This window comes from Sinocyclocheilus rhinocerous, unplaced genomic scaffold (genome assembly GCF_001515625.1).
Source record: "Sinocyclocheilus rhinocerous isolate Xijiao unplaced genomic scaffold, SAMN03320098_v1.1 scaffold21, whole genome shotgun sequence".
Lineage (NCBI taxonomy): Eukaryota > Metazoa > Chordata > Actinopteri > Cypriniformes > Cyprinidae > Sinocyclocheilus > Sinocyclocheilus rhinocerous.
This window is the reverse complement of record NW_015641422.1, coordinates 1,836,914-1,847,167: the sequence shown is the minus strand read 5'-3', so window position 1 is coordinate 1,847,167 and position 10,254 is coordinate 1,836,914.

The following is a 10,254-nucleotide window of genomic DNA, read 5'->3' as shown; positions in this document are numbered from 1 at the left end:
ACAGTACAGGTCTCTCTTTAAAAAGCTTTTACTGATCATAATGACTAAAATTGGGCTCATACAATATCAGATTTTTTCTACTGCACTATTATCGTGGCCAAATGAATTAATGATAATGAAATTATCACAATGTCTGCAGAAATGTTGAAAAATAAATAAATGGTGTCAGTTAAATTAATCTTTATTTATTTATTTCCTCTGATGAATCACACTAAAAATATCTAATATATATATATAGAGAGAGAGAGAGAGAGGTAAAAAAAAAACCTGACAAGCAAACTTTTTTTTAAGTGCGGGTAAGGTGTCTTGCTTTCACCTGTCAGCAAATCAAATTAGCCTTGTGGCTTTACAACAGGAAAAAGTAAATAAAAGAGGAGGGAAATTATGTGTGTAAGTGAATCTCATGAGAAATTTTGTCACATTTCACATGTAAATACATAAATAATATTGTATATATATGTATATATTTAATTTGTTAATATTTATTCATTTTCAGCTCTTTAAATAATGAAGTGTGTTTGTTAGCATGCTTATGTAGTGGCATTGAATTTGGGATCAAGTATTATCAAATTTCAGTGGTGTTGGTACTGAAATTTTAGTATTGTGACATCCTACTAGGAACATTTCTCATGTCGGTTATTGTGTTTCCAAAACTGCCACAGTTGATTTTACTAAATTAGTTCAGAATTGGCTTTCACATCTCATTAGCAGGAAGCAATTTCTGGTCCATTGCTTCTGTGCAATGCATGTTAAAACCTCAGCTCAAAAATACAGGAAAACTGATTGATTGAATCACTAGAAATAAGTGAACAATTTTGCTCAGAATGAACTAAATGACCCTGGCTGTGATAAAAAGCCCATAAACTGAAAAAAAAACAATGAAGTGCTCATACTGTTTCTATGGACTAGAAGGTTTGAGGAGGGGCCACATTGGCTAATATGTGATGCAAGCTAGTTGAAATCGAGTGGTACCCAACTGGCTTGTTCTGTATGGCCACCTCCACTTGTAATACCTGTCTGGATTCTGACAGTTTAAGCAATGGTGAAAGCTGTTTTTATAAAGAGCATCCAGCAGTGGATTCATAGGCCATTTAAGCCTATTAATATGATTTATGGTTCAGGTGGTGAAATGTTAAGATTCGCTCTCACAGGATGGAGTGAATGAATGACCTGCTAGTTGGAATAGAGGAAAAGTGTGTGCTTTAACAAATTAAGCGACGGCTCCTGAAACCAATGATGCAAAAGTAAGAGCTTGTAGCTGGGAAAGTACCTTTGACAGCTGTCAAGTTTGTCAAGTGTGTGTTTACACCCAACACACTCCAAAAAGGCCACGGGAAATAGTGGAGCTGAGGGTACAGAGTCTCTTCATATTTGTGAACTCATAATCTACAAATACAGTTCCCTTTCTAGATGTAAATTAATGCACAAATAAATTCCGAACAGTATATATACACTTTTGAAAATTGCGCTTCCAACCATTCCAGAAAAAAGAACACGTTTTTATTAACAATGTATGACTTGTTTATATGATGCCACTTTTTTAGCACCACCCTGATATTTCTATGGTTATGATTATGCTGTTGTTTGAGGACATTATTTATTTGTTATTCTGGCATTTTTTGTAACATTTATTGATATTACGGAACTTAATGGGGAGAATACAGGTTAGCATTATCAGAAAACTTTGCAAAATAGACTTGAACTTGCAAAACACTTACCAATGCCAACTACTAAGTCAAATTTATTTATGTATTGCTTTGCTTTTTACAATACACATTGTTTCAAAGCATTTTTACAGAAAGTCATGTTGATAATATCTTAATATCTTCATGCCTTATACTTGTGTTTAGCAGATTAGAGCTGGATGATTAATCTAGTTACCCTATGTTCATCCTATCTGAGTGTACTGTATGTATGCGGATGTCGTTGGTGTACTTATACATCCAAATTTATACATTTTGTGACAAAAAAAATCTGGCATTTTAGATTTGCTATATGGTATGTAATCCCTTTACATGAGTGTACTTAAGGTATGCAGATGAAGTTGGATATATATCCAACTTTATATATAGAGCTGTGCGATGATACAGTTGTGATGATATCTAAACAATCACACAGCCAAGATTTGCTATATAATACATAATGTTTAAAAATGAGTGTACTATATGTGACCAAGCAAGGTTGGATATACTTATAGTCAGTGTTGGGGAAAGTTACTTTTAAAATGAATGCATTACAATATTGTGTTACTTAGTTACTTGTTTTATGAAAAGTAATGCATTACGTTATTTTTGCATTACTTTTGGTCACCTGGGTTGGGCCTGCTTATTTGTTTTTTAATTTAAAAAAGACAGTAGAGCTGTAATTCAATAAATGGGAAAACAAAGTAACTTGCGTTACTTATTTTAAAAAGTAACTAGTAAAAAGTAAAAGTAATGTATTACGTTACTAGTTAAAAAAACTGAAAAAAACTTCTGTGATCTTCTTGATCTCATTCGTAGCCCATGTTAGTGTGAATACAGAGCTGTATTATGGACCGGACCAATAGGACCAGTGCCCTGAGGCCTCAGACTATCAGGGACCACCAAAGCCTCGTAGCCAGACTTCCAAAGGAAACTGGGCCCTTAGAGTATACAGTGTTAGCTGACCACTAGGGCCCCCAGGCCCCTCAGCATGCAGCACAAGATAGGGCCCTCGGCTACTATTTTTAGTCATGTAATGTTAGCCTATCAAACCACACATTTTATAATTTTTTTAGCCTTGTCTCTTAAAGTATGATAATGTGTGTGCCACTGGGGAGGTCTTCAAAGATGAGATGCCTCACAGGACCATGATCCAACCCTGCATTCATTATTGCCGCTACTAAAATTGCCCAAGCAGAGACATGGAGTACCTGCTCATTTTGGCAACTCGTTCTATTTTTCATTGTATGAAATGATGTTTTGAGAAAGCAATCGACTAAAATTCAAACATTCATCAACATGCTGCAGTAGTACGTTTTAACGTTAATCATTTCCGCACCAAAGGAAGCTGCCTTCTTCTAGTGTTTTCACCGTCTGGCAATTCATTTGCATCTTGCATGCGCTGCTAGGGTTAAGCATATAAGACGAAAGGAATTATTACCACGCATTTGAATAGCATGTTGCAGTCTCTCCAGCCACCCCCAGATTGATCGATTGCTTTGTTTATCGTTTATAAACCCATCTGTAATAAATCTATTTTCCCCCTCTCCTTCTCGTTCCATTTATTTAGGCATAATTATGCATTAATTGACGCATGGCTGGTTCTGATTGTGTCAAACGATCCATGCATTTAGTTGGAGATGTACAGCGCGCAGCCCAGATGCTCACAATGGGGAACGTGCTCATTAGCCGCCTGCTCCACAAAAGCCTCAATGACTTTCTTTTGTGTGTCTCTAGATGAGGGGAAAAGGCTTACTCTACAGAGACTGAGTTATCCTGATGAAAAAAAAGGTGATCGGTGGTTATAATGTTCATCTAGACAAATGGTTGTGTGCCACCCCATTGTCTGCTCTCACTGAGTTCTCCTGCCATGGCCTACTATTAATCTATATGCGAGCACTACACAATGTATAGATAATGGTTAACGCTTTTTAACCTGATGGTTCTGAGAGTGATTCTGTATGTTGTAAAAAATTGGCTGCTTGTTTCGAGACATTTTGCTATTTAATTCCAACCTACATATTCCTATTATATTACGCCAAGTTCCTGACACATTTTCCTGCACTGTTATCCTTGTATGAAAAGTCAGTTTCATTCTCTGAATGAAATGGTGAGCTAAAGTTCAAAATGAAAAATAAAGGCACAATGTCTGAATTAAAAAGTCGCAATTTTGAGATATTAAGCCACAATGCGAGATATAAAGTTGCATTTGTGCATATATATATATATATATATATATATATATTTATTTGCAATTAGGAGTAACAAAGTCACATTGTGAGACATGAAGTAGCAATTAAGACTTATTTATCTCATTTGTATGGTTTAAATTCACAATTATGAGAAACCGTCACATTTGTGAGATGTAAAGTCACATTGTAAATTGTACATTTAAAATGACAAGGTATAATGTCACATTGTGAGACGTTAAGTCACAGTTATGAGATACAAAGCCACAATTGTGAGACAAAGTTGCAATTATGAGTATTTACATCATAAAATCAAGTCTCAATTGTGCAATATAAAGTCATTCCCATACATAGTCACAATTACTAGAAAAAAACCCTGAAATTGTGAGATATAATGTTGCAATTGTGAAATATAAAGTCGGCATTAGGAGAAATAAAGTCACACTGTGAGATAGGAAGTCGCAATTATGATAAAGTCGCATTGTGAGAAATGGTCACAAGTATGAGAAACAAAGCAGCAACTGCGAAAAGCAAAGTCGCTGTTTTAAACTATAATGTCACATTTCAAGGTAAAGAGTCACAATTACAAGAAACAAAGTCACGATTGTTAGGTATGAGGTCACGTTGTGAATTGTAAAGTTGCAATTATACAAAACAAAGTTGGGAAATATAAAGCCGCAGTTCTGTGAAATAATGTGCCAATTGCTAAAGTCTTAATTACCTTTTTTTAAAATTGATTTATATTTTTGTAGGACTTCCATTTTAGACACACTCCCGTTTTGTTAACAAACTGTCTGACACATTTTCAGCTTCTCATTGATTATGTCCACTGGAATTGGTGCCCATATGGCCTATACAAGCTAAAGTAGAGCTACTCTCCATGTAGAAATGTCTTGACCCTGAGTAACTGAATGATTAATGATAACTTGAGCGTTGCTGTTTTGATGTGGAGATGTAATGAGAGGAGATGCGTTCACCTTGCCCTAGGCCTCGCTGGGAGGTAGATGGACCAGATGCACGTCCAATCCAATACCTCAGTCAATGTTTGGCTTTCTTTAAAGATGAATGCTCTACGAGAATGGATTCAAAACACACACACCCCATTCCTCACCGGGAGCCAACATTTGATCATAGAGCAAATATCAGCTTGTGCAGAATTCATTTTAAAACTGAATGCTAACATACAGGTTTGGAAATATAATAATAATATTAGTAATGTTTTGGAAAGTTTGTGAGTTTGATCTGATGTTCCCGGTTGGTCTTGAAATGTGTTTGTATGTGGTCACTGTTAAGTGTTGTTTTCTATCTGAGCTCAATTCAGTCCCTGGATGGATGACCTCGCTTTACCCACATGTCTGTCAAATGTGCAGACACAACACGCTATGTTTGAGCGTGTGTGTGTGTGTGTGTGTGTGTGAGCATGCATTAAGGGCTTTCATTTTGACCTAGTTTGACTTGCCACTTGTGTTAGCTTCAAACCTACTGACCCCCATTCACCCAGAGTAAATCTGCCACTGTCAATGTCTGCATCAGTCAAAGCCGTGTTTCAGTGCACATACACACAAACCACTCACTCTGCATTCAATCCCCTGACCACAGTTCAACCACAAACGGCAGACAAAACAGCAGCGTCATCCACACCATATTGGGAAAAGTGAATACTGATAATAGAGTTTAAACCTTATTCAGGTGTTTTTTGATAGAGCCAAGATCAAAGAGTAGAAACAAGACTGAACAGAATATGTAGTCATTTAATAAAGGAATAGTTCACCCAAACAAATGAAAATCTGCTGAAAGTTTAGTCGCCCTCAGACCATCCAAGATGTAGATGATTTTGTTTCTTCATCAGAACAGATAAAGATAAACTTAGCATTGCGTCACTTTCTCACAATGGATCCTCTGCAGTGAATGGGTGCCGTCAGAATGAGAATCCAAACAGCTGATAAAAACCTACAATCTACAAATAATGCAAGAATGTCAAAAACTGTGTGTTTTTAATAATTCATCACGATGTTTTTTTAACTTCAAACCATTGTTTTAAGCTAAAATATGAGTCCTTTGTCCATAATATTAATGGGTGCCGTCAGAATGAGAATCCAAACAGCTGATAAAAACCTACAATCTACAAATAATGCAAGAATGTCAAAAACTGTGTGTTTTTAATAAATTCATCACGATGTTTTTTTAACTTCAAACCATTGTTTTAAGCTAAAATATGTGTCCTTTGTCCATAATATTGCTTACTGCAGTGATTAAGGAGAGAAATATGCACAGATCAAGCACTGTTCACCACTGAAAACAGTCTAAGACAGTTGTAAACAAATATGTCAGTGGATTTTGATGTGAGAGGACAACAGGGGATGGAGTTTTTCACTTAAGGAAGCGTTATTGTGGATAGAGGACTGCTGTTTTGGTAAGAATATGGTTTAAAGTTAAAACGCCTTGATGAATTTGTTTATTACAAACACACAGCTTTTCACTTCACAAGATGTTAATTAATGGACTGGAGTCTTACTTGTGGATTATTGTGATGTTTTTATTAGCTGTTTGGGCTCTCATTCTGACGGCACCCATTCACCGCAGAGGATCCATTGGTGATCACGCGATGCAATGCTAAATTTCTCTAAATCTGTTCCGATGAAGAAACAAATTTATCTACATCTTGGATACATTTTCCTCAAATTGTCATTGTTGTGTGAACTATTCCTTTAATCGTCAACATTCTGGCCATCTTCATCTTTCTGTTTTCATTTCATAGTCGCTTGTTTCTTCACTGGCTTCACGTTTCCATCTTCCCATCTTCCATCTTAATTTTTCTACACACCTAATTAAATTATCTCTCCTGTTTACATTAACAAGCACTTTGCTTCACTGACACCCAGCCAATGGCATGCTTAATGTGATTTACCTAAGCAGAACATGTTTCTGGAATAACATCCTGGAATAGCATGCATATCAAACAGTCAGATTGCAGAGTTGGTTTTAGGGCTGCATTTAGGGGCTTCAACAGCATTCTTTTCAATCTTACATTGTCTTCTGATTTTGGGATGTAAAATCAGTAACATACTTACTTACCTACCTACTTTATTTATTTATTTACTTACATTTCTAAGGTAATAATTATACATTTTATTCCTCACAATTCATTTAGGTGTTTACCATACCATTCACTATATACTCTAGATTATTTGACCTAAAGCAATATGTTTTGATTTTAAATTAGTGGGGATCAGATTGGTTATTATCAGTTTAAGTCAAACCACCTTCAGCTGAATTATTATTATTTTTTTAACTTTGTTACGAGGTGTTTCTAAGGGCCTTATATATTTGGGACACTGAGGCAATTGTAATTAAATTTTACAGGTTCAAATTTAACCCCCCTTGGTTTTGCATTGGGATAAGTTTAGGGCTGTGGTTGTTTGATAAGGACATTGTTACAGGACTAAGGATGTTCATCTGAGATCATTTCCTACTTGGGTAAATCATGTTGTGCCCATTGGGCATAGTGTCACTTTTATAGCTCACTGATACATAAAATTGTCACTGTGTTTTACACAGATGTGCAGTATATATAATGTATGTTATATATACTGTAAGAAATTAACGATTATTTCATCACATTTGGCGTTTACGTGACTCTTTTGTATGTCTAGAGGCAAGACATGATATTTGCATGTGGTGTCCTACATGTTTGCCATGTGCACTGTATGATGTAGTTCACAGACACTCTTGTTTCTCACATGCACAGAAAGTTTCTGTAAACTTCCTCTTTCTCTATTTTTTTTCCTCTTGTGTTTTCTGTCTGGTTGGTTATGGTCATTAATCTTCCTCTAATTTCTGAGAGTTTACTGTAGGCATGGGAGCAACTCCGCTCCTGTTTTTTTTTTAAGAAGCCATTTCACCCAATTGCATCATAACTTTAGATAAGGGTCATTTCTCTGGCTCCCGGTATTCCCTGTGTCGCTGATGACTTTAGCCATTCATTAAAGTGACTTGACCTTCATCCATTAATAATCTGTGTGTCTCTCCGAAGCCCCAGTGTTGAACTCCTCCTGCTCGGGTCAGTTTGGCACAGACGTTATGTGTACCAATATGTAAATTAGTCTACCTGGAAGGAACACTTTCTTCATGTTTACTGAAGACTCCTAATATTTTTAATACTTTCCCATCTGTGTGTTACTGCAAGTGGAAGAAGGGATATTACAGTAAATTTGTTTGGTTTTAAAACTCCAAAATTACTTCATAATCTGGTTACTTATTATTATTATTATTACTGCAATGAAGGCACCAGTGAGTTTTGACATGCTGTTAAAACAAACCAGAGCAGATCTCCAGTGATCATTTGCTGGAGGCCAGACCATACCCTCAGAGCATATTTGGTCAATAACTGGAGAACTTTATAAGATCATCCTGGAAAACCTTATTAGTATTGATAAACAATTAAACTTAAAGTCATCTGTAAAAGAAAATTGGCTATAATCGTATGTTCAAATACAGAAGTAATGTGTCAGTTTAGTACTTTAGATAATATATCTCAAATAAGCCATGTTTTGTAATGCCTACTCAGTTATTTACATGTTTTTTTTTTAAGCAAATTTGGGGGGGGGGCATAAGATATGAACAAACCCCTCTGAAAACCCCTTCAGAGTATGAATAAAACTGTAAATGTAAATAAAACTACCAAATTGGAAAAAAGCCAAAACAATCACTACATTTGCATGTTGCACAGGCCTAATCCACAACACCGCAGTTCTTACATAGCTTTCAAAGGGTTACTTTGTAACATCTGTAATACATTCAGTGCTGCATAAGACGTGACGTAACAAGGCCAACTTCTATATGATTATTTGCAAGATCTGATCCTCAGCTGAGCGCATTCAGAGCGCTCAAACTCACCGTCTGGAAAATGTTTCATGAAGCCTGAATTCCAAGACCCCATATATATTCTGCGGAAACACACTTGGCCCATGTATATGACCCAGTAAGGAGGATTTCTGAGCATGGCTAAAGTACTGCCTTTTGGAGAGGTGCATTTTGGCTGAAATTGCCTCCTCATGTCTTTCTTATCTAATTCAAAAGTCCTTTCCAAGAGATTTTCTTGCAAAAAGCAGCCAACCAGATTTCCTTGCCAAATTGCATGCTCCATGCTTTTTAAGTCGGGGCAAAATGTCATGCACTTATTTTTTTTTGGATCCCTACTGTAGTTTTATTGACTGGCTCTTATGTTATCAGAGCCGCACAGCCTGTCTGCAGCTCTCCGGAGGCATCAGGCGTTTGGGCAGAGACTCTCAGGTACAATGCCGGCTGGCCCAGACAGTTCAATCAAATAATTATGGAGCTTTGCCCACTCTTAGCATGAGCTAATGAATGGAAATGACTGATTTGTATGCGACCTGTACGCATGGCTTAAGTAGTACTGACCTGATAAGTACTAAAGCTCTCGCCCGCGGTGATGAACTTCTATCACACTGGGTGAAGATGGAAGCATTGTTTGAATGAATGTGCTTCGAGACCGGTCTGCTTTTACAGGAATTTTAAACAGTACCGCTGAAAGGTGTACATCAATAATACTTACTGGTGATTTAACGGCTGGAAACATGTCGAAACTCTGCCGCTGGGATTTGAAGTGTATACTGCGTCGTTTTTAACTTTTGAAGTATATGCATTGCCCTAAATTACATTCAAAGAGGTCACCGAGTTTTCTTGGAAGTGCTCCATAATCATTACCATAGTACACAGAGCTCAGATGACCTTTTAAAACCGTGGATAGTTTGTCCTCATTTGTCAGAAGGAAACCAAATAACGGTTCCCTCTTGAAGCCATCTCAAACCTAGAGCGCTATTGGATGACCTCTGACCTTTTGAAATGTTATAATCACCCAGCAGACCGAATCAGAGACTAAAAAAGAAAAAGCGGTCTTCTGGGATCCAGATATCTGATGTGCCGCTGCAATCAGGGCTGGTTGCAGTCAAAGCCACAAGTGCTGCATTGACCCTACTCACAGAACTAATGCTGTGCAGACCAGCACTGCTATTTTTAGAAATAAGGACACATAGTAGTGAACATATTACTGGCCCCTGCGTACATCTGCTGCGGAGAGCAGACTTGAGAGCAGTGATGTTCCCTCGGTGAAATATCTTGGATTTGAATAATTCAGTAATTTAATTTATATGGCGCTTTATACAGTACATGTTCATTCCAAAATAATAAAATGATAAAGAATGAAATAGTGACTGACAAGGTTGGCTGGTTATAAAATTTGGAGTGGCCTAATCTAGGAAGACAAAAGTGTAAAATTATGTTAATATATTTCATTCACAAATGTTACATTTTGAAAGCAGCACTGCAGCATATTATATTATATTATATTATATTATATTATA